Below are 24,284 nucleotides of genomic sequence, written 5' to 3'. Positions count from 1 at the left end.
GCAGGTTGAGGGCAATGAGAATGGAGGTGGGGAGACTTGTTAGAAGGTGTTGGCTGTGGTCCAGGCAAGGGCTGATGCTGGCTTGAGCTGGGAGTTGGCAGGGAGTTACTAAGGGAAGGAGGGTGGTGACAAGGAGGACTCCTGGGTTCCTGTCTGCAGGGGTTTCCACCTGTGAAGAAGAAAGAAGCAGCTCTACTTTCTCTGGGAAATAACTGAATTAACAGAGACCAAAGTTATTCTCAGGAAGACATCAGAGAGAACTATGAGAATAGCATGGCTTACGCCCTACAAATACTTGTACCCTGGATCTCCCCCAAGTCCCCCAGGCCACCCCTGCCCCTACAGAGCCTGGAAGTTAAGAAGATGAGCATCTTAAACTGCAGTGAGCATGATTCAGGTTAGACTGCTCGCTGCCAAAGGGACTAGAGGAATAACGTTGGTAAGAACCAGGGGCAGGGGATGGAAGAAGAGACATGATGCAGGCAGAGGGCCATGGGCCAGGAGCACGAGAGAGGCTGCAAACACCTGCAGAACAGTCAGGATCTGGCGGATATGAGAGGGTGGTCTCCGAAGCTGGTGCTGGTGCAGCTGCAAAGGAGATCCCACGCTCTGTACCTGCAGAGGAGATGCTCTCCAGAAACCGCCACAGTCTCACGGGCCATGGATGTTGGTCCACCGCCTGGAGCCCATGTTTGATGGAGACAACACACAGGAAATAGACAAGTGGAGGGTACAGGAGCTGGGCAGACACACAGGGAACCCTCCTGTGGGGTGGAGGTGATCTGAGATGTCTTCTGGGAGGAGGTGGAAGTGGATGAGGAGGAGGGGCACTCAGAAGGGCCTTTGGAACTGCTGGATTTGTCAGCCCTCTCTGGCGCAGCTGGGATGTACCCATCTAAGCTGACAGCGAGTTGGGTGTTAGGTGATATTGCCCCCCACCCCACACACTGCTTCCCTCCAGGATCCCACCTTGCTGTCAGTTTCCAGACCCCCAGTGAAATGATGGTGGGCTCATTAGTCTGCACCCCTCCTCCCTTTCTCTCTCCTCCTCTCCCACTCCAGTTGCTAGCACCACTGGCTTTGGAAGATCTGCACGCTTGGCTCCCTGCCCCCACCCTGCTCCTGCCCCCAGCCCCAGGGGAGCCCCAGAGTGAGCACCACTTGGCTGGTGGCCCAGGCAGGGTCCCATGTGCCTACATGCTGGACTTTGTGAAGGAACTGGACCATCCTGGTTTTCCATGAGAATTTCTCCACTCAAAGGAGGTCTCCAGGAGGAGCCAGCCTTGACCTATTAAGGTATGGAAATTCAAGTGCAGGAAGGATTTCCTGGGCTGCAAGGGGGGATGGCTGAGGGGCTGCAATTTGAGGAATCAGTGAGCATGCACCCTGTTGTGTGGAGGGTTCATGGCTGAGGGTTCAGAGTCGGGGAGAGTCAGAGTCCGGAGAGGAACAGGGACCACAACGACACACAGGCAAAGGCAGCCAGACTGGACCTCTGCACTGCATGTGGCAGCGCCCAGCCTGGAGCACGCCTTCTGTGAGTCCCTGTGGAGAGAAGAGGTTTGGGTTCCCAGCCCAGCTTTCCACTTGGTCTTCCTGAGTCTCTAGCTTCTTGTCCACAAAATGGGTTGTAATCCCTGCACTTTGTTTCTCAGCAGACTGTCACTGGGAACAAATGAAAGGGTGATGGTGAAGATGCTTTGTCAATACAGTGCACGCAATACAGTGCTGAGCCCATCACAGCGCCTGGCCCGCTGGCCAGGATTGAATAAATACTTCAGTGATTCAGTCCCCACCAGACCGAGCTCCATGCAGGTGGACACCTGGCTTGTTTTTCCTGGCGATGTTTCCCCCACGCCTGGCACATTGTAGGTACCTGATAAATGTTTGGATTGAACAAATGATGGATGAATGAATGATGAAACTTAATCCTACCCTTGGGAATGTCTACAGCCCTGGAGGTGGTGAGCAAACCACAGGGCAATGAACCAAATTGGCTTTGGAGACATCAAGATCTCTGTTTGAATCCTGACTCCCTACGAGCAGCTGTGATTTCCTATTTTACGGATGAGGAAGAAGGCTCAGAGAGATTGAGTCACTTCTCCATGGCCTCGCGGCTCCCAGTAAGTGATGGGATCAGGATGGGAAGCCGGGATTCCACCTCCAAATCCTGGGCTTTTCTTTCCATAGAAGGATCCTGCTGTAGCTGCTCCACTGGGACGTGGCCGCCGTGACTGTCTACTTGACTCGCTGGAATACTCGTCTGGGGGGGAGATCTCATAATTGCATAACATCTCAGGGAATCCCTGGTCAGGGGCTTCTGGGCCCAATGAGAGGCCATGATTCATTTCGGATATGCCAGGCTCAGAAGTGCATGCCTGGGACATCCATGTTCAGATGAGGAAACAACCTGGGGGAGGGAGCTATTAATGGAATCTCTGACCCACAGTCTCTGTCACCTCCGTCCACAGCCTCACCTCCTCTTTGGCTTCCCGAGCCTTTGCTGCTCCCCATGTGCTCCTACAGACCCACCCCCTCACGCAGGGACTTGTCGTGTCACAGCTGCCCTTCCCTTCCCCAAATGGACTTACCATTCAGTTCACTGCTTCCCAAAGCATGGGACTGTTTCTTGAGCTGCTTAGAGGTATCTCTTGCAAAATAATAATAGTAAGATTGTGCATGATAGACTAAGTTTGGGGAAGCTGTGTCAAACGTGGTAACCTGGTTGCACACTAACTTGCAGGACTTCTCAGAGCCTTTATTATGTTCAGGTAGAATGTGAATCTCAAAAGGGTGGGAAGCTCCAAAAAAGAGCATTTTCTAAACTTATTAGGCCTTGAAACCACTTCTTCTGGAGCATCTCTTGGGACTGAAGTAACCTAGGGCACACTTTGGGAATTATTGCTGCCGCTGTGGAGAGTCCCCATAGGCATTTAAGCAGAGTCAGAGGGTCTGAGCGGTGTTTAGGAAGACTGTTGAGTGGTTTGCAGGAGCCAAGACAGAAGCAGAGAAAGCACTTCGGAGGCTGAATCAAGTCTGCCAAAGAGGAGCAGAGCCCTCCTGCCGGCCAGGCTCTGTGGCAAACCAAGGTCTCTGTCCTCAGTGAGCTTGCAGTTGAGTTGGGAGGCTGAGGTCCCACCAGGAACTCTCCTCCAGGGCAGAAGGTGCTAAGTGCGCAAATTGAATCACATCTCCATCCAAGAAGGCTCCTGATGCCTTATTCAAACGTCAGCAGCAGCCAGTGGCTTTGGCTGGCTTCCTCTCCTTTCTCTTTTCAAGAATAAGTAAATTAAGTCAGGTGGTCCTTTGATATTTTTCACCCTCATTGGTGGGGTTGATGGTCTCAGCATTCTTCACCAAAAGAAAGATGGCGGTCAGCTTACCACTTCACTGGGGCATTGAAACTCAAGTTGGGAGGCTTGGTTCCAAGGTTTAAGTGGTAACGCCTGGTTTATTTTGTCTATCATGTTGTCAAAGGTCGTCTCTTGACACTGCTGAGGACAGCTTAGATTCAGTCAGGCTGGGGGGCAGGGCACCGTAAGACTGGCATTCTGTCCTTTCCCCACCCCTGCCATGTCCCACACCCACTCTGCAGCTCCAGTTAAGGGAAAATGGCGCTAATGCAGCAGCCCCCTCCCCAGGCAGCTCAGGCAGCAACCAGGTCCCCCCCAAAACTGGATAAGAGCAAAGACTCCCTTCACCATCCCTCCAAAGAGTCGACGTGGGAGACTGTACACTCTACGCAAGTAAGTCTCTGCATCCAGCTTGGCTAGACATCTAGGTGTCATGGCTGTTAGCTTACCTTGGACTTCATATAGACAATGGGTATTTGAGCCTTGTCCTCTGACTTGCTGAGATCCTGAGGCCCCCTCCTCCTTGGAAGTCTTCTCTGGGTTGACAGTTGGGGGCAGTGGAAACTTTTTCTCCTCCCTGTGCCCACAGGCTGAAGTTGAGTGATATTCCCTACCCCAGTCTCTCCTCTTTTTTTGGAAGCAACCCAGAAGACAGGTTTGTTTTGCAGCATAATATCTAATTGAGTCGTTCCCCTCTTCAACAACCTTCAGTGGCTCCTTATTGGCTTCAGGACAAAATCATCCTTGGAAGTGGCATAAAGAACCCCTGATATTCTTCAAGCATCTCTCCTGCTTCTCGGTCACTTCAGGCTCCAGCTTCCTGCATTTTGTTGCAATCACCCCCAAAATGCCATGCCCCACCCCACCATACTTCACACACACTATTTTTTCTGCCTGGAACATCTTCCTCCAGCTGGTTTACCCAACAGATTCCTATTTGGTCTTCCAGTCTGGGCTCAAATTCTAACTCCTCTGTAAAGCTTTCCCTTTTCTGAGCATTTATGATGTATGTGGCCGGCACTGGGCCAAGCACACTCCGTGCACCACTACTTCATTTTCACAATCCCACGAAGTAAGTGTTCTAATTCATCCTACTTTGCTGAGGCTTAGAGAGGGTAAGCGACTTGTCCATGGTCACAAAGCTGAACATCCAGGAGTGGAGCTCCCTTGTTGCTTCCAGCTCCTGTCCCATGCAGGCTGTGCATCCTCCCATCCCCCACCAAAAGCCACTCTTTTTTTCCTAATTATGCAGTATTTTTAAAACTGAAGTATAGTCAGTTTACAACACTGTGTCAGTTTCTGGTGTACAGCATAAAGTTTCAGTCATACATATACATACATGCATTCGTTTTCATATTCTTTCTCATTATAGGTTACTGGAAGATATTGAATATAGTTCCCTGTGCTATACAGTATAAACTTGTTATTTATCTATTTTATATATAGTTGTTAGTATCTGCAAATCTCGAACTCCCAATTTATCCCTTTCCACCTCCTTTTTCCCCGATAACCATAAGCTCGTTTTGTCTGTGAGTCTGTTTCTGTTTTGTAAATAAGTTCATTTTTGTCTTTGTTTTAGATTCCATATATTTTAGATATCATATGGTATTTTTCTTTCTCTTTCTGGATTACTTCACTTTGAATGACAATCTCCAGGTCCATCCATGTTGCTGCAAATGGCATTATTTTATTCTTTTTTGTGGCTGCGTAGTATTCCATTGTATATACATCAGAACTTCTTTATCCAGTCATCTGTTGATGGACATTTAGATTGTTTCCATGTCTTGGCTATTGTAAATAGTGCTGCTATGAACATTGAGGTGCATGTATCTTCTCAAATTAGAGTTCCCTCTGGATATATGCCCAGGAGCGGGATTGCTGCACATAGGGTCAGTCTGTTTTTAGCCTTCTGAGGAATCGCCATACTGTTTTCCATAATGGCTGTACCAAAATACACTCCCACCAATAGTGTAGGGGGGTTCCGTTTTCTCTACCCCATCTCCAGCATTTATCCTTTGTGAACTTTTTATGATGGCCACTCTGGTGTGAGGTGGTACCTCATTGTAGTTTTAATTTGCATTTTTTTGATAATTAGTGATATTCAGCATTTTTTCATGTGCCTAGCAGCCATTTATATGCCTTTATTGGAGAATTTCTTATTTAGGTTTTCTGCCCATTTTTGGATTGGGTTGGTTTTTGTCGTTAAGTTCTATGAGCTGTTTGTATATTTTGGAAAAAGCCACTCTTCTAAAATTGTAACTGAAGTGTAGCTGATTGATAGTGTTATGTTAATTTCAGGTGTACAGCCTCATGATTCAGTTTTTCTTCTGATTACATTCCATTATAAGTTGTTACAAGAGATTGGGTATGATTTCCTGTGCTATACAGTAAATCCTTGTTGCTTATCTATTTTATATATAGCAGTTTGTAACTGTTAATCCCATACTCCTAATTTGTCTGTACCCACGCCCCACTTGGTAACCAGTTTTCACTGTTTCACCATATGGTTCTCGTGCGCTTGCCTGTCTGCAGACCTACAAATCCTAAACTGCTCCAAGGCAGGGGCTGGGACAGTTACTGTTAAGGGCCTGCCACTAAAGAGATGCGTAATTAATGCCGGCGGTGGAGGGAGGAAGAATGAAAGGGGCGGGTTTATTAGACTCCCCACCTGAGCCAACAAAGCTCTGTGTAACTAGTACTTAATTAGCAACTAGTTACCTAGTGCTGCCATGACAAATTACTACACATCTAATGGCTGAAAAGATACAAATTCAGATCAGAGGTTAGAAGTCTAAAATGGTTAGTAGGACTGCATCCTTCGGAAGGGGAGTTTGTCCCTTGCCATCTCTGTTTCCTTGCCTCCATGTCTGTTTCCTTGCCTCCATGTCTGGAGGCTGCCTGCATTCCTTGGCTCATGGCTCTTTCCTTGCATCACTCTGACCTCTGCTTCCATTGTCACCTGTTTCTGACTCTCCTGCCTCCCTCTCTCCCTTATAGGGACCTTGTGATTACATTGAGCTCATCCAGACAACTCAGGATCATCCCAATCACAAAATCCTTAAGTTAATCACATATGCAGAGTCCCTTTAGCCATGGAAGGTAACATATTCACAGGTTCCAGGGATTAGAACATGGACATCTTTGGGGGAGGGCGTTATTCTGCCTGCCACACCCTGGAAACTGAGAGTGGATTAATTTGGAAGGAAGGAAGGTTTTTGGAATCTCAAATGACATCCCTGTGTGGCCCCATTTGAAATTGGAGGAATGGGACTACAGGATCCCCAAAGTCCTCTTTGGAAACATTTTATGAGCCCAAGATTCTGCCTCTGAAGCAGGATGGAATCAGGTCAGACCACAGGAGGACCACACCTCCTTCTGTCACAGATGAGAACTGCCCACTCTAATGTTAACTCTGACCCTCCCCAAAGCCCCTTCACCCCCCACCAGGCTAGAGTCCTGCTCCTCCGGGAGTCAAGGCTGGTGCCAGGGCTCCAGGGATCTCTCCCACCCAGAGCCCTTACCTTCTTCTCCTGGGTTGGGACAGAGGGCCATTCTGTCTGGCCATTCTATGTCCCCACAGAGCCCTGTGGTATGGCTCAAAGGGGGACACAGGGCCCCGTGAGTCCTCATCATGTCCCCTGAGCCTGCAAAGCCAAGTTCAAAAAAAAAAAAAAAAAAGCACCACTTCTCATTCAAAGATTTTTCAGGGAAAAGTCTGGTAATTTAACTGAAAATAAAATATTCTCATACAGACATCCTGGATGTGTTATGGAGAATACAAAATTGGCTAGAATTTTGGAAACAAAACTGGAGAATCTATCATGGGGCAGCCACTGTGGGAAAAGCTGGAGGAAGAAAAGCGGAAGCCCTGCCGGAGGCCGTGAAGGGGCCACACCGAGGAGCTGAGGGAGAAAACAGGTGTGTGTTGGGGGCAGCTGAGAGTGAGGAGATTAAGGGCTGTTGAATGAGACCCGGGGGAGGTGGCGGTGAGGAAGATGCATCTCCCGCTCTTTCCAGCCACTGCCCCCGCCTCAGCCCTGTCCTCCACCGGTTCTTCCTTCAGAACCTCAACTGGGACCTCACATGTTTCCAGGTAAGGCCAGATGCTGCAGAATGGGGAGGGGGCTGGCCCCTTTGGGGGATGAAGGAAGGACAGGAAGTAAGGGAGGAGGGAGTGTGATCTTCAGCCAGGGCTTTGATGGACAGGGTCCCGGCTAATCCTCACAGCAACTGGGGAGGCAGGTGGGGGCCCATTTTACAGATGCCTCAACTGAGCCTCAGCAGCGCCACCGCAGCTTCTGAGATTGCCCACTTCCCCACCCACCGCCTACCGCCCCTTCCACACTCCAGATGGACAAACCACTCACACCTGCCCTGGAGGCCCCTCTTCCCTCTCCCAGTCTCGTCACTGACCCTCTTTCCCTTGGCCTTGCTCCCCTGTCCTCTCCTTGTCTCCTCCTCCAGGAAGCCCACCTGAGGCCCTCACTCAGCTCTGTCTCTTCAATCTGTCAGCCGACATGGGTGTCCCACCTGCCCCCATCAGACTGGGAGCTCCCCAGGAGCTCAGACTGCTCCTCCCGTCAGATCACCGAACTACTCCAAGGTTGAGAGCTGCTCACTTACAGCCTTTGTGGAAGTGGGGCCAGGTCGGTCCCCCATGGCAGGCGCCGGGCATGGGGAGAAGCACAGAGGCAGCCGCCCAGGGCCCCAGATGAGGTGAGACTCTTGGCCGCATCCCCAGGCCCATAAGGGATGTTAACGGCCTCTGAGGGAGTGAATGAGGGTCAATCAAAGTGGTGGGCCGGGGGCTTACTGCCAAGTGATGGCCCCTTCCAGCTTCTGGCTCAACACTGGCACCTCCTTTCTGTCCCACCTAATGGACTATCTCATCCCGAGGCTGCTGATTGAAGGAGAGTGGTTTGTTCCAGCCCCCTGCTCCTCCTTCCTGCCCGCCACCACCAGGGTCCACCTCTCCCCACTCCCCTAGGACACCCAGGTCTGTCCTCCCCTCCTGTGGGGTGAGAGAGGATTGGGGTGGCAGCAGCGGGGAGATGAGAAGGGAGGAAGGTAGGGAGGTCAGGCTGGCTCCCTGTGCTCCCACCAGCCTCACTGTGAAAATCAAAATCAGTTGGCTCTGCTGGCTGACTGGTTCAAACCCAGAATCTTGGAGAAGCTGGAAATCTTGCTTGGAAGTAGGAAGTAGAAGCAGGGAAGCAGAGGCGGGCAGGGGCCGCTTTGGGGAGGAGCCCGGAAAAGCCAGCCAGGCGTGGAAAGAACCCTGGGCCTCACAGTAGACACTTAGGTTGGGGGGTCCAAGGGGGTAAACAAGGGGGGTTGGGAGCTGAAGCTGGCAGGACCCTTGATGGGACCCTCTAGTTAGTCATGGCCCTCAAGAGATGGTCCAGAACACCCCATTATTTTACAGATGGGGAAACAGAGGCTCAAAGGCAAATAGGAACTTGTTCAAGGTCACACAACCACGAGGCAGTGGCAGAGCCAGGACTAGATCCCAGGTCTGGATTTGGAGTTAGTGTCTTATTCCAGCACCAGCTGTCTATTTAAATGTGTGGCCTTGAGGTTCTCTTTAATTTGCATATGACTATTTTTTACTTCATCCCAATTCTCCCAGTCCTTCTCCTCCAAATTCTAATAGCAGGCTTTCCCCTTGCGTTGCTCCTCCCCTGAACACCAGCCCCCCTGGACTTTGTCTATAGTAACCCCTGGGTCAGCCCTGGGAGACAGATGCAAAAAGGATGCCACACCCCATCCATTCATTCTCTGGGAGTCTCCAACCCCCAGGCTTTTCTCTGGCTCCTGCCTCCAGCCAGACCATTGATTTTCACAATTAACTGAATCCAAAGAGCTAGAGCCATCCTCTCAGTGTGTGTCCGCCTGCCCTTCTCTCCAACCGATCCCTCTTTGTCTTGGGAGCCATCTCCCAGGACCGCTGCTTGTCTGCCCTGGACAGTCCACCCTCAAGATACAGCTCTTGCTTCTTGTTCATACACCATGCCAACTATCCAGGATCCTCCGCAGGCCATGGAATCATAAAGCAAAAAATTCATACAACATCAGAGCTGGAAGGGATTAAGAAATGTCATCTGCCCTCTACTCATACCCTCACTTAACATAAAATCACTGAGGCAAGAAATAACAAGTGTTGGCGAGGATTCAGAGAAAAGGGAACCCTCATACGCTGCTGGTGGGAGTGCAAACTGGTGCAGCCACTATGGGAAACAGCATGGAGTTTCCTCAAAAAAGAGGGAAAAAAAAAAAGGAATAGAACTATATGATCTAGCTATCCCACTTCTGGGTATTTATCGAAAGAATACAAAAACACTCGTCTGAAGAGATACCTGCACTCCAATGTTCATAGTAGCATTATTTACAATAGCTAAGATACGGAAGCAACCGAAGTTTCCATTAAAAGATGCATGGATACAGAAGATGTAAAGTATATACATATGAAATACTACTCAGCCATAAAGAAAGAATAAAAATTCTCCATTTGCAACAACATAGATGGACCTGGAGGGTATTATACTTAGTGAAGTAAGTCAGAGAAAGGCAAAATTCGTATGTTTTCACTTACATGTAGAATCTAGAAAATAAAACAAATGAATATAACAAAACAGAAACAGACTCACAAATATAGAGAACAAACTAGTGGTTACCAGTGGGGAGAGGGATGGGGGAGGAGCAAAGTAGGGGGAGGAGATTAAGAGGTACAAACTACTAGATATAGAGTAAGCAAGATACGAGGTTGTAATGTACAGCACAGGGAACATAATCAATATTTTATAATTACTTTAAATGGAGTATAAACTACAAAAATATTGAATCATTATGTTGTATATGAAACTAATACAATTTTACAAAGCAACTATATCTCAAAAAGACGTGGTGCATGCGCACACACATGCATGCGCGCACGCGCGCACACACCCACACACAGAGGAATATTACCGAGCTGTAAAAAAGGTGAAATCTTGCCATTTGCAACAACATGGGTGGACATTAGGGTATTACGCTAAGTGAAGTAAGTCAAACGGGGAAAGACAAATACGGTATGATTTTACTCATAAGTGAAACATAAAACTAAAACAAATAAACAAAACCAAAATAAACCAAATCAATTGAAAACAAGCACATTGATGCAAAGTACAGGATGCTGGAATGGAAGCGGGGGTGGGGGAAGGGTGAAGTCAGTAAAGGGCATCAAGTGTGTGGTGACAGATGGAAAATAAATGTTTAGTGATGAGCATGGTGTTGGGTATACAGAAGCAGAAATACACTTCTATACTCATGAAGCTTATATAATGTTATTATGTTATAAATCAATGTTACCACAATTAAAATTAAGTTAATTCAAAAAAACACAAAAAGAACACCGAGGCCCACAGAAGAGAAGTGACGTGTTCAAGTCTTGCGGTTTGGTTCAGAATCCATATTCCCCGACTACAATCTGTGTTTTCTGGTCCCAATCAGATTACTTGAGTTCCAGGGGTCACACAGACCACAGCCAACTCCTCAGATCACCTTCCAGCAAGACTTTTTTCACTGGATGGTTTCCAGGTGGAAACCATCTTGGGAGCAAGGCCAGAAGAACAGGAAGTTGGAGACTAGAGAAAGAGGTGAGAGGAGAGCCGTCCGCTAGTCTCTCAAGCCTTTATTAAACATCTCTGCTGTGCCAGACCCTATCAGGGAGGCAGAGCCGAGCAGCCCACTACCCCCCCCCTTCAGGCAAGGACAGGCAGCCACCTGCTAAGGGCTCTGCTGGTGTGGAAGTGCTGGGCCAGCAGTTTGAGCAAAGTGCTGTGGGAGCACAGAGGAGGGAGCTGTTCATCCTGCGGGGCGGGGCAGGGGAAGCTTCATCAAGATGACATTCAACCGTTTTGGAAGGAGAAGTACAAGTTTGCCAGGTGGAGATGGGGAAGGGGGCTTTCTGGGCAGAAGTACAGTTGGAGCCAAGGCCAAGGGGAACGAAAACCTTGGCACATCCTGGGCAAGGCGCGCAATCCCACGTGGCCAGTAGCTCACTGGATGAGAGAGGGAGGTGATCAGAGGAGGGTTTAGAAAGTTCTGCTGGGCCTACTTCTTAATGTTTTATCTTGAAAGTGACGGGGAGCCAACATTTTTAAAGATGGAAGTGAAGGGTTAGATTGTACTTGGAAACATGCATTCTGACAGCCACATGGAGGAAGGAATTGAGTTGAGGGGAGGCTGGAGGTCCATTTGGAGAGTCTTGGGAGAGCCTGGGAATTGTGCTGGTGAGAAAGGCCCAGAGTCTGAGCTACATCACTGCCGCACAGCTGGGGAGGAGGCGCCCAGTGATGGGCCCATTTCACAGACGGGACGGACCAGATTCCATACTCTCATGCCTCGTTGGACGTGGAGGAAGAAAGGGAGGAGGGAGGATCCCCACGTTGCTGGCTTGGGCAGCCAATGACGGAAGGTACCTTCTGCAGGAGGGAGGAGCGGGCTGGGGAGGGTGGCTAATGAGCTCAGAGTTCAGCACGTTGAGTTAGAGGCCCCTACCGGACAGCTGGTCAGTGATGTCAACTAGGCAGCGGCATAAATGAAGCTCAGTTCCGGACAGAATCAGAGTCCCAGATGTGGCTCAGAAGGCATCTGCTCAAGCACCAAAGTCACAGACTGGGGTTCAAATCCAGTTCCCATGTTCTTGCTCTGGGACCTTGGACAAGTCCCTTAACCTCTCCAAACCTTAGTCATCTCATCTGTAAAACAGAGAAAGTAACAGCAGGAGAAATGAGGTCAAGTCACCGGCCAACACCTGGCACATGGCATCCAGAGCTGTGGCTGTGTCTCCCTCCGCCTTCTCGGACTCCCTCACTGCAACCACACCTTCTCCAAATCTGATCCCACCCAAGAGTGTCCAGACAGAGGACCCTTCCTTCACTCCCTTCCTCCTCTGCCGCTGCCCGGCATGGACTTGATGCCAACCACCGACCAGTCACCAGAGTCCAGCTTTGAGGCATCAGCCTGCTGTGACTGACATCGACACAAAGACCCCCACCGGCTCAGGAGAGGTGGTGAGGCACGGGCTGGGCTGGCAGGGTGTGGATGTCCACTGCCTGAGCTGGGTCACTGACAAGCCCCTAACCTTCTGTGACCTTCATCTCCCTCCTCCCTCAGAGGAGGGGCAAGTTTGGATCACTGGGGCTGACTTGGGTTGGAAGCCTCATCTTTCCGACAACCTGACAACCCAGGTCTATCCCTCAGTTCCTGGAGGATGGAGGAAAGGGGGAAAGAGCCAGGCTAAGAGGTCACTCACTGGGGCTCTTCTCAAGTTGAAGCAGTCTGGCTGGCAGTAGGGGGTGTGTAGAGGGTGTCCCGTCTGGGAGCGTCCAATACCCTCTGCCATGACGTGCTTCCCGGGTACAGGGGTCTTCTCAGCAGTTGAGAGGGAGGGGCTCTGGGGAGGAAGAGGCCGGCTGGAAGGAGGAAAGACACCCACCCCACCCCCACCGCCAGGACCGCATTCGGGTGGGGGGAGGGGCAAGCTGGCAGGACTAATGGGCTCATGATTCATCGCTGGGCTGGGCTCTTCTCTGCGCTAATTGGCTCTGCAGGCCGCTTCATTCATGGCAGGGTGCCGGGCTCTAGGGGACCCCCGTGTCCCTCCCCCGCCTCCCATCCAGGATGGCTGCATGAGGCTTTTAGATCCAGGATCTGTTCCAAGGGACTGCTACCCGGCATCCATCACTGCTGACAGACTGGGGCTCCGAGGTGGGGGCGGGGACGCCAGGCCCAGAGCTGCCCGGAGATGCTTCTGACCCCACCCCAGCCACAGAGGGGCATCCGAGGGCAGCCAGGGCCTGGGCTGGGTCTCAGGGAGAGGCACGGGGATATCCAGGCAGGTGTGAGTGGTGAGGAGTGGTTTTCTAGTGGTTGAGGGGGTAGGAGGCTGTTGGAAAACAGGAAGAACATTGAGGGCAGAAGAAAGGCTTGGGCAAGTGAGGACTGGGCTGGAAGGGAACTGAGAGATAAGGCTGGTGACTCGGAGCAGAGGTACGCAGCCTAGTGCCCTGAAGCTTCCTCCTAAGTTGCCCAGAGCGAGGCAAAGGCGACCTGAGGCTTCGCTTGAACTGCTTTGATCTTAGCCGTCTGAGTCTCCACAGCTCAGGACCTGTAGTAGAAAACTGTCATCCCCAGGCAGAGGCACTCTTGGGGACCTTCCTCTGACACTGTCTTGGTCCAGGCGCCCAGGGCCTAGGAGTGTTGTCTGCCATTCATTACCCTCCACAATGACAAGTGTCTATCAGGGACAGTCCCCTGGTACAGGGGTTGGCAAGGCCTCCATTCCCTGGACAGGAACACCCACTGTGTTCCCCTATCCTCCTCCAGAGCATCTCACTACAAAGAGAGATTTTCAAGCCCTGGAAGGCCCCCGATGTCTCTACTCCACATCTGGGCAGCAGCGTATGAGGCCAGACCCACCAGGCTGGAGGGGAGGGCAGCGGTCCGGCCCGGCTGTCAGAAGCTGGGCAGGGTCCAGTCAGAGCAGGGCTAGGGGCTGGAGGGGGCCCAGCTTGAGCTCCAGAAATACCTCCTGCAGGAATCCATGAATGAACAACTGTCCTGCAGCCTCTGCAGAGGGAGGCCCGGGCCGGCGACAGAAGGAGATGAATGGAGAATACAGTCCACAGTGAGGCACCACCAGCCTCTTAGCTGCTCTGGCCAAAAGCCCAAGCGCCATCTCCACTCCTCCCTTTGACCCTCAGCCACATCCAGTGGTCAGCAGGGCCTGCTGAATCTAATTCTAAACCAAGCTCAGAATCGGGCTCTGTCTCCACTGCTGCCAGTGGCTGTTACCCTGATACTGTCACGACCCGGGTCCGGCCTTTCCTGGCAGCCTCCACGCTGGCACCTAGAATCCATTCTCCACACAGCCGCCAGATCGTTCAAATACGTAAATCAAATCCAAACCCTCTAGTGGTTTTCTATCACGTTTAGCAGAAAAATCAACCTCCTTGCCTTACCTTACAAGGCCCAATATGATCTGGCCCCTGGCTACCTCGCCAGCATTAGCATTATAAGCATTTCCTAAGAGACAACCTTCATGGTATTCAGAAGACCAAATAGCAAATTGAGAAGGAGTTAAGACAGTTTTTTACAAGAGCTCTCCAATCCCAAGGAGTCATAACATATGCATTTCCAACTGTATCAAGAATACCTTTAGTAAATGAACTTTGGGTACCATTTTCTATAATACTAGTTCTTAGTTTTTTGAATACTGAGAAAGAGACAGCCTCATACTTAACATGTTGCCCATGCCCTGCAATCACCAGGTAAGCATGTAGCTCTCCCAAATGTAATCCTTCTTTGAAACATTGTTTCATAGCAGTTTGTTTACAATCATACTCCTCAAGAGAGGGAGGGGGAGGTGGCAGCGGCAGATTGATCTGTGAAAGAGGGGCAGGCGGTGTAGAAAGGACTGGGGTAGAAGAAGTAGGGGGAGAGGACCTTGCCCCTCTAGCTTGTTACCCTCCTGCAGAGATGCTAGCATGGCTCTCGTAAGTTTTCCCATCAATTTTCTTCCAGTATGAAAGGTTCTTGGGGACAAAGTCTTTGGCCTATTCTTCTTTGTAACCCCAGCACGTAGTGCAGGGCAGACACACAGCGTACATGGCACTCAGTGAATGTTTTGGAATAAATTCATTAATTTTTATCAACTGTGATTCCACAATTTCCCCCTGGGTTGCCTACATAACTATAATGAAACTCAGTTTCTTATAAGAGATTCTCAGGGTTATAAAATGTTTACAAAAGGTCACGAGTTTAAGACATGGTACTGATGCTACTAAAACCTCCTGGCAGAGGGACCTAATGAGCCCCCTCTCCGGTGCGCTGCCAAGAGAAAAACTGACCCTCTGTTCTCTTTCTGCAAGTTAGGCACCAGCAAACTAATGAAGAGGGAAGGGAGATGCCACTGGTGGGCACGTGCAGAACTGCTAATCCAGCTCAACACACCCTCAACACCTTCATTAACCCAAAGTGAACTGTGTGAAACTGGATTTCTGAACCACAAAATAGGAGAGTCTTTTCCAAAGCCTGATTTAGAGGAGGCTCTTCACCTTGAGTCTAAAATCCCCTTCAGGCCACTGAACCTAACCGCTGTGATCTGCTTGTGACATGGAGCAGTCACAGAATTTTCAAGATTCTGAAAAGCCCACACTTAGTAGTAGTAGTCAGGAATAAGAGTACACAGAATTAGGCTATAGCAATGAATCTTCTTTATATTTTTCACACTACAGCGTAACACAAACATCCACACCTCAAAGGTTCCTACTGGCCATAGATAATTCACTTCAGACATACATACTTTTTGAAAAATGTTTTGGGTGGTTGGGAAGAGAGGTGCCCAGTGGTGGGTGTTCAGGAATTCTTTCTGCTTTACCATTTCAAAGAAGCTAACAGCTGAGGAAGCACCCGTATCTTTTGCTCCCTGAAGAATTTTAGGCTAAACTTAGTTCTTTACAGCTCTGTGCTGCATACATTTTAAGCAGTTAGGAATTTTGCACATGAGCCGGAATTAAATTCAAAAGTGGAATTTCAAGTACCATTCGCATTTTGGAGCAGCAACAATGGGATTCCATGACAATGCTAATTTGAGTGTTTCTGTTGGGCGCCTTTTATTTTATTGCTTGTGCCAAAGATCAGTACTAGGGAAAGCAAAGTGTTCCATCATGTGAGTTAGACAAGTCTCTTGCCCTCTTTGTACCTTAGTTTTCTCATTAAAAAAAAAAAAAAAAAAAAAAAGAATGGATCTCAAGACATAATTTCTGGAATTCATAATGAGCTTACACCCAGCTAAACAATTATGAATAACCAAAACACATAATTTTTTACATGTATTCATCTATTTCACTTACACGTTGTGTAAAAACTGCATTGCATGCCAGGCCTGGAACATTCCAAAACTCAGGACTGATGATTAAGTTGCAACCAAGATTTCTACAAAAAAAAAAAAAAAAAAAAAGACAAAAGCAAAAACAAAAAACAATATTCTTTCAGAACATTATCCTTTGGCAGTAATTCTGATTTATATACTATGAAACATAACCTCATTATCCCTTCCAGACACTAAAGAAATCTCACTGTGGAAAATAGCTGTTTATGATTTATATTTTCATGATTATATACATGGTGCATTAGATACAAAACAGTAAATTCTCAATATTTGTGTTAAGTGATCCTTATTTCTCTAGCGAAGGGGCAGTACCACTGACATTTTGGGCCCAATAGTTCTAGTACCCTGTAGGGGGTTTAGCAGCATCTCTGGCCTCTGTCCACTCTGGCAGCAGCATATCTATAGTTCGGATAACCAGAAGTGTCTCCAGACATTGCCAAGTGTCATCTGAGTACAAATCTTTGCTAGCGACAAAAAGGATTAGCTACATAATTGTAGTAGCTTTCCATGCTAAAATTTTGTTTCAAAGTGAGTAGCAAATTAATTTTATAAAAATTAAGTTTTATAAAAATCCCAAACACAATGAAGTTATATTTGTAACTTATACAAACTCCAGAAAAGGTAGTGATTCAAATACACCGCTTTCAATAAGCTGTATTTTATTGCAGGATAAATCTCTAGGAAAAGGAAAAGGAAAATACTGCCTCAATTAGCTACTAGGTATCTAATTAGCAGGAGTAACTAGTAGAGGTTAGAATAATAATAATGAATAAGTCACTTCTACATAACCTCTAAACCTTATGAATTGTTATTTAAACCTTCCAGAGCCCCAACCCTGCCCTCAGCTGTCCTAAGAGGCTCACTTTCATGATGTTCATAAACAAAACATACACCTGTATAGATCTGGGTAGATTTTGGAGGTAATCTTTCCTCAGAGCAGAATTGATTAGATAAACTTTTGTGGTCTCAAAAAATTCTAGATTATAAGCTCAAAGTTTTTACCTCCACATATAATTATAATGTTTAATGTGAAAAGGAATACTCTCCTATTTACATACCTCCCAGTTTAATTCTGATTTTCTATGCGAATTCAGTACCAGAAGAAATAAAAGATAGCCTTTCACATGACTTGAAAGGGATTACTCCTCTTATTAATGTGTAATTTGAACTAATTGAGTATTATACTAAAATACTGAATTTTATTTGAAACACCCACACTTGACTATAGCTGGCTATCTTACTTCCACTGATTCTTAGTCTCTCCTTTCTACTGGGTGGGTGTAACTGTCTTCTGACTGGTGTTTGCACCTGTAGTCTCTTCCTTTCTCAGCCATCCTGTACGGTCACCAGATTAACTCTCCCGAAGTGGTTCTCACTTGGGAACTTACTTAAGAAATGCTCAGCTCTGCTCTGGACCAACTGAACCAGCAACTGTGGGGCACAACTTGTGCTTTAACAAGCCCTCCAAGTGACTGATTCTGCTGCAGGCTTGAGTCTTGTCCGAGAGCACTGCTGTGGGAATGGGGCAGCCTGGCCTGTTACCCTCAGCGTGGCCTTCGAAGCCCTAGATGACCTGGCCCTAATCTCCTACTCTTCCTACTTGTACTCTCCAGGTACTCAAAGCATGTTTCCCGTGTTTTGCCTCTCTCCTACCTTCTTTTTGCAAATTTATTCTTCCCAAGATGTCTGTCTGATGACATACAGGGGCTCTTTGAGGTCCTGTTCAAACAGCACTGCTCTAATAACATTTTCCCTGATTCAATTTGAAGTCTTTCTTCCCTCTTCTGAGCTCCAAAACCAACTTAGAGCTCTCACTGCCCCTCTCCACTTCTTTTTTTCTTATATAGCTTTTTTTTGCAGCCCATTTCCTGAGTATAAACTCCTTGAATGTATGGACTAGACCTGCTCATGTGCATTGTCTATCATGTTTAAAGCCAATGCATGGACATTAAGCAAAGTCAGACAGTTTTAAAAATAAACAACTATTTGGGGAGTGAACAGGAGAAAAACGACTGTTTTAGGAGAAACATAGGTCTATTACTTCACAGCTCCCTTTTCCACGCCTCTGCAGCACCCTGTCATCCACTCAGTGCTTGCGCATGATGGTCTGAGCTTATGTTTATTTTCCCTGTGAGATCAGGAGTTGCTAGAAGGAGCTCCGTCTTACCCATCTTTGAGTTCACAACACTAGGCACACTGCTTGGCATATTCTTTCTTACTGTTATTTTTTTTTAATATCATCCTGTAGCTCCTGCCTGAGAATATGACCTGAAGAGAGAAGACGGACCTGCCACTGAAGTAGGACCTGAATCTGTAGCAGCCCTGCTCCCCAAGTTACTAACCCCTGTGAGAAGGAACACACATACCTCTATACATTTTATAAACAACTAAAAGAATTAGCACTCTTTTAGCATCATCTGCATTAGCAAGCTTCTCTGAGTGTAAATATCTCATTAACTCTCTAAATAACTTACACATTACTGTGGATCTCTTACATTGCTAGTTCTTTCTTATATCTCTATTTCAATTTTAGATAGGATGTAGTGTAGAAGTATATTCATAAAAATTTAAATACAAATAAAGTCAAAGCATTATTTGTTTTTCTTTTTTTCATCCAGCCTTCTTGCCCAAAAGATGGGAAGATGCAGTCAACTCCTCCAAAAAAAAAGGACACAAAGAGGCAGACAAGAAAATCATTACAAGTCTCTGCCCAGGGAAGGCAACAGTGCCAAGTGTTTCCTTGAGGATACGCACAAGACGGTTCTTCCCTCACCAGGGGACCAGTCCCAGGCGTCCAATCTGCTCCAGAAGCTAGGTGGTAGGAGAGCCAGCCTTAGGCTGGGTCCCACCCCTGGCTGGACTCCTGGGGCTGGCCCAGGCTGGGAGTGGGCTTCCTTCTCACTGCAGGCTCCCTGGGGGAAGTGGAACCAGCAGAGGAGCCCCTACTAGAGGAAGATCATGAAAAGAGAAGGGAGCCACCCTAGCCCTGGTCCCCATCGTTCCATGCTTCCCCCTGATCTAGATCAATCTGACCTGGGCTGACCCTCCCCAACCCACTCCCGCCCATGTCTTCAGAAGGCTGGCCTAGGGGAGCCCCTGTGTGAGGCACTGGCCTCAAGACCTGACTCTGTAAGGTGTTGACAAAAGAAAAAGTAGACATCGAGGCAACAGGAGAGGAACAAAGCAGCCAACACTGGAAGGGACTCAAGACACCAGGACAATCCCATCCCCTACCACTGGGGCACTGGAGCCCCAAAAGCCTGCTGGGCCCTCCAAAACCGTAACAGCCCCTAGAGACCTGGACCTGCCCCTCTCTTCACAAAGACCTTTCTCACCAGAGCCTCCTCATCTTCTGCTGGGTGGGGAAGAAGGGGCCCAGTAGACAATGGGGGAACAATCCTTCGGTGCTGCCCTTCCTGAACACCTCCCCAGGGCACTCCCCTCAGGTTCTTGGGTCTCTCCCTCTCTGTAAAGCACACTACAAACACATCACTGTTCTGAGCAGACAATGCCTCGCTCACTTAAGACCTGTCCTTAGTCCCACTACTCAATCACAGCCCCTAGCCCCTTCCCCCCCTCTATTCCACATCAGGTCTCACCCTGCTCCTATTCTAATTCATGCTACGAAGCCAGCTACTCTGCACCCCTCACCTCCAATGGCAACAGACCTGTTCCACCCAGCACCTAAACACCACAGCTGTCCCCAGTTACTCCCCAATCTGCACTCCCATCACTCTGCTACACTCCCACCTGCCACCACTAACCACTTGGCCCAGCGGAGCTCTGTAACTTTCCTCTTCACTCTGCCTCCACCATTCTCTTCCTCATACCCCATCACCCTTCCTCCACACTCGGTACCCCAACCTCTTGACCCGTGCAGTCCCAGGGCCCAGGCGCTACTGACCGAACATGCCCAGGCCACGGGAGGCCGCGCCGAACGCGGGCACCAGGGGCCTGTGGATTGAGTACATGGTCGGGCACACGGCTGGGGTAGGGAAGCGGGTCCTGACCAGGGCTCGTACCTCCACAGCGGCAGCCGCCGTTCCGCCCGCCGCCGGCTCCCCTGCCGTTGCCGCTCCCCGCCCCGGGGCAGCTGGAGGCCTTCGCCGCTGCCCCGCCCCACCTCGGGCCGCCCCAAGCAGGGCGGGGGTGGTCTCTGCCAGGCGCGCCTGCGCACAGCACCGCCTGCCTCCCGCCGCCCGAGGGCGGGGGAAATCGCAGCACTCCGGAACCCGCCTCGCCCCCAGGGCGCGCGCGAGGGGCACATTACTGGACCCGCGGCACCAAGGCAATCCGGCCTGACCCTTCCCTCTCCGTCCTCCTGCGCGGAGCCAGGCGGACGAGGCAGGCGGGGTGCGGCGCGCGTGCGCGCGGGCGGCCCCCTCCGTTCTCCGATCGCTTCTTCCCTCCCTCGCAGCTCCGGTGGGTAAGGGCTCTCGCCCGGGCACCCTAGCTGCCGGCGCGGCGCCTTTGTGGGCCTGGGCCGGCGGCTCAGCGCTGAGTCCACCTCTGGCCCCGAGCGGGCTGACGGACCAGCGTGCGTGCGCGCGAGCGGTCGAGAGCGCCCCGGGCTGAACCACCGCCGCCTTCCCGCCCCGCCACTACTACGCGCTCCCTTCGCCACCCGCACCCCACACCCAGCCAAAGCATTATTCTTTATTGATTTGTTTGTGCGGGGGGGTCACCTTGCAGCGCCAGGCTCGTGCCGGGGTAGGGTGTTGTCACCTGGCCCGGGACTCCCAGTTATTGGGGCGAGGGCGGCTTTCTGCAACCCTCCCTCCACCCTGGCCAGCTCACCTGCAAGGCCTCGGTCCTGGGTCCGGAACTCAGCTCCCACACCAGCAAGGTTTTGTCACTCCGGGTGGCAACCGCAAAAGGCACCAACTCCGCCATCCCACTAGTAGTCACCACGTGTGCGCGCTCAAGCGCCAGCAGCCCTGCGCCTGTGCAAGGATCGCCCACGCTGTTTTTTTTTTGTTGTTGTTGTTGTTTTTTTAAAGGGGCAGGTGAGAGGGGCTGGGCCAGCTCGGCGGGGGTGGAGCGAGGGCGGTGCTCTGACCTCTCCTTCGCCCTTCCCGCTCCGGGCGGTTCTTGGCCTCTAGTGACCCTCTGCCAACCTCGCAGCCTCTAGGTCTGGGGTTTAGTGCTTCTGTTCAAGTGTATTTTTAGGGTAGAGTCCAAAGAGTGAGTTCACAGGATCAAGTAGTGCAGATGTCTTTATAGCAGATGGCTTCATTTTCAAATTCCCACAGAAAACTAGAGCACTAGGTAGTTACCACTAATACCCACGGAACTTTAAAAATTTAAATTTCCCAACTCTTTGTGGAATGTAACTGCTAAAGATGAAATCCTTTGACCTAAGAGTGTTTGCATGAGTTTTAAATATATCAAGGTATAGCTCATTAAATCTATCAACTATCTTAACATGAAATCATTAAAAAGAATTCCCTGACTTTCCTTCATGATTTTGATGAATTATGTATGTGATCTGGTGGAGGTCAGATGATGTGGAAGTTGGGAGGCAAAGTGAGAAGGAGAGAGAAGTTTGGAAAAAGTTGGTCCAATTAGGGCACCAACATTGGAGCTCATGGTGCCTGAGAAGGGATGTTCTAGGCATCCTAAAAGTCAGGCGTTACCTGTGTTATCCTATGTTACCAGGGAAATAGAGTAGATCCCTTGACGTTTCCAAACAATGGTCTTCAGACCCATGCTGCGCTGTGATGAAGTTTTTACTAGTTCTCAGCAAAATGGGAAAAGGACAATATAATCAAGGTTTACATCTTTTTTCCACGGAACAAAATCTATTTCTTTGTATTATCCTACAAGTTATGACCTTCCTTCAATTTGATGCTAAAAATTGTCTTATGAAGAGATACTGATAAAGGATAGTTGTTTTGATTAATACTTGGGCTTTAAAATTAGAAGTTAGAAACTTCACAGTCTTAGTTTTTTTTCTTTGGCATTTTACTGGTCTGTGAAATCCAAAAGTCTGGGAATCATTGAATAGTCAAATCACTCATTTTATAGCTGAAGGAATTAAAGCTCAGAGTAGGATTATGAGTGGCTCAATAAAACCCTAGTTTAGTCAGACAGGACTGATGGTGGCTCTCTATAGGGCATTCCTCCAACTGTCCCTTTTCTGTCTTTGCAGTGTCCTTAAGCAGGTTTTACTCCACATCAGCACCTTCTGAGCAAAGCAGATCCTGAAGCTTTTTTAATCATCTAGATTCTAGTCTATTCTCCCAAAGTACCCCCAAATCACTGGCACCTGGCACCATTTCTCCCCTCCCCTTCACTACCTTCTCCACTGCAATATACCAGACCCTTAGCCCCACCCATGACCTACTCCTGAGCTTTCTTCAAAAATAGTTGGCTTTGGAGGAATAACTTAAATCCTGGTACTGTTTCAAACCAGTAATTATAGGTTTTATTACCATTATATTCATTGTATGTATCCATTCATTGTTTCCATCATGCATATATGTCTCTGCTTCCCCAGCTAGATTATGAACGCCTCATGAACAACAGTTATGCTTTGTCTGCTAGTCCCGAACACACTCCTACTCTGTTAGGTACTCATATACGCGTGGAATTAATAATGAATACGTTAACACAGTCTTTGCACAAGGAATGCTTTACTAATTCCAAAAATATAGGAACTTCTTCATTACAGTCTTCTTGGTTTGCAAATGACAGTCAGGGAACCAGGGGCCCGGGCCTGGATAGAACAAGGACGAAGCCCTAGAACACCATTTATTTCTGCGGCCCTGGTCAGTTTTATTTGTAAACAGAAAGGGAAGAAAATAACAGGAAGTGGAGGCAAGAGGAAGAAGAAATGAAGAATTCTGAAGTGAGGAGAGGAATTCTGGAGTGACCCCACCACAGGCCTGTACCCTGCCTCATCCCACATGGCACCCTGTCATCCAGCAGGAGAGTGTCTGGCAGTGCAGCCTGCATTTTACCCTGTGGAGAGAAAGAAGACCAGTTCTTGCTTCCACCGTACCAGCTGCTTCCCCGCCCACGTGACCCGGAACTTAGTGAGGCTTCAGCACAGAGCAAAGCCCAACATCCCCTTCATGCCCAGCAGTCTAATCTGTCCTCCTTTGGCGCCTCTGATTCTTCCTTTAAATTCCCTTATTTGTGTTGTTTGCCCTCTTCCCCCATTCAGTTTGCTTCCACATTTCTTTTTTTTTTTTAATAGATGTACTGAGGATTGAACACAGGACCTCCTGCATGCTGAGCATGCACTCTACCACTGAGCTCTACACCCCTTGCCACAGGCTTTTAAATTTTTATTATTATTATTGTTATTTGCTTCCACATTTTCAAATCCTTATCTCCCTCTGAAGGAGGAGAGCACTGTGTTGCACGACTGAGAGTTACTATAAAAAAAAAAAATCCCAGAGGCAGCAGATCTAAAGGAAATCATCACTGGCATAAAAGAAGTGGGGCAGCAGGCCCCTCAGTAGTGGAAGAGCCTGGGGCAGTAATCAGAAAGAGCTTCCCAATAGACAAGGGTGTTTCCTTTCTGTGGTCGATGAAATGAATGCCTGCTGGTGGCTGTACTGCGTGCTAAGGGTCTTATAGATACTCATTCATCAACACGTAAGTATTGAGCACCAGCTGTATGCTAGGTACTGGACTAGACACTGGTGACACAGAAAATCAAAATGACTCCAACCCTCCAAGGGCTTCCAGAGAGTTAAGTGTAAATAGGTCATCTTAGTCACTCTGGGAGCATCGGTATCAGACAGGTGGTTGTTCCGGAAAGGGTCCCTCCTTAAAAAAGCTTTATCTTTCCAAAGCTAGCATGCACGATGCACTGGGGGAAGGTGCATCAGCAGCATTCCTGACTGTCTCCACCAGAGAAAGGAATGATGGTGAGAGTCTCACTTCTGAGGCTTGTGCCATCCAAGAAGGGGCCAGGGAGACATCAACATCCCTGATCAGTTACCATCCACATGCCAGGGCCACTGCCCTTTGTTTTGTTTCCCTTA

At 48.9% G+C, this 24,284-nt stretch overlaps 1 long non-coding RNA gene across 3 annotated transcripts; it reads right to left on the bottom strand.

The window, feature by feature from the left end:
• Positions 1-10,406: 10,406 nt before the first annotated feature.
• LOC116157910 (uncharacterized) lies at positions 10,407-21,297 on the bottom strand. Of its 3 annotated transcripts, none has more exons than XR_004142169.2 (4): positions 21,085-21,297; positions 16,250-16,331; positions 12,649-12,789; positions 10,407-12,091 (listed from the first exon to the last, which is right to left on the bottom strand). It is a non-coding gene; the product is annotated as an uncharacterized LOC116157910 (long non-coding RNA). The 3 variants fall into 3 exon arrangements; XR_010384650.1 differs by lacking the exon at positions 21,085-21,297 and adding an exon at positions 20,310-20,804; XR_010384649.1 differs by lacking the exon at positions 12,649-12,789 and having other exon boundaries at positions 21,085-21,295.
• Positions 21,298-24,284: the final 2,987 nt, after the last annotated feature.

Source organism: Camelus dromedarius, chromosome 16 (assembly GCF_036321535.1).
Source record: "Camelus dromedarius isolate mCamDro1 chromosome 16, mCamDro1.pat, whole genome shotgun sequence".
In the NCBI taxonomy this organism is placed as follows: domain Eukaryota; kingdom Metazoa; phylum Chordata; class Mammalia; order Artiodactyla; family Camelidae; genus Camelus; species Camelus dromedarius.
Note: the sequence above shows the minus strand (reverse complement) of the source record. Positions and strands in the feature narration are given on the sequence as shown.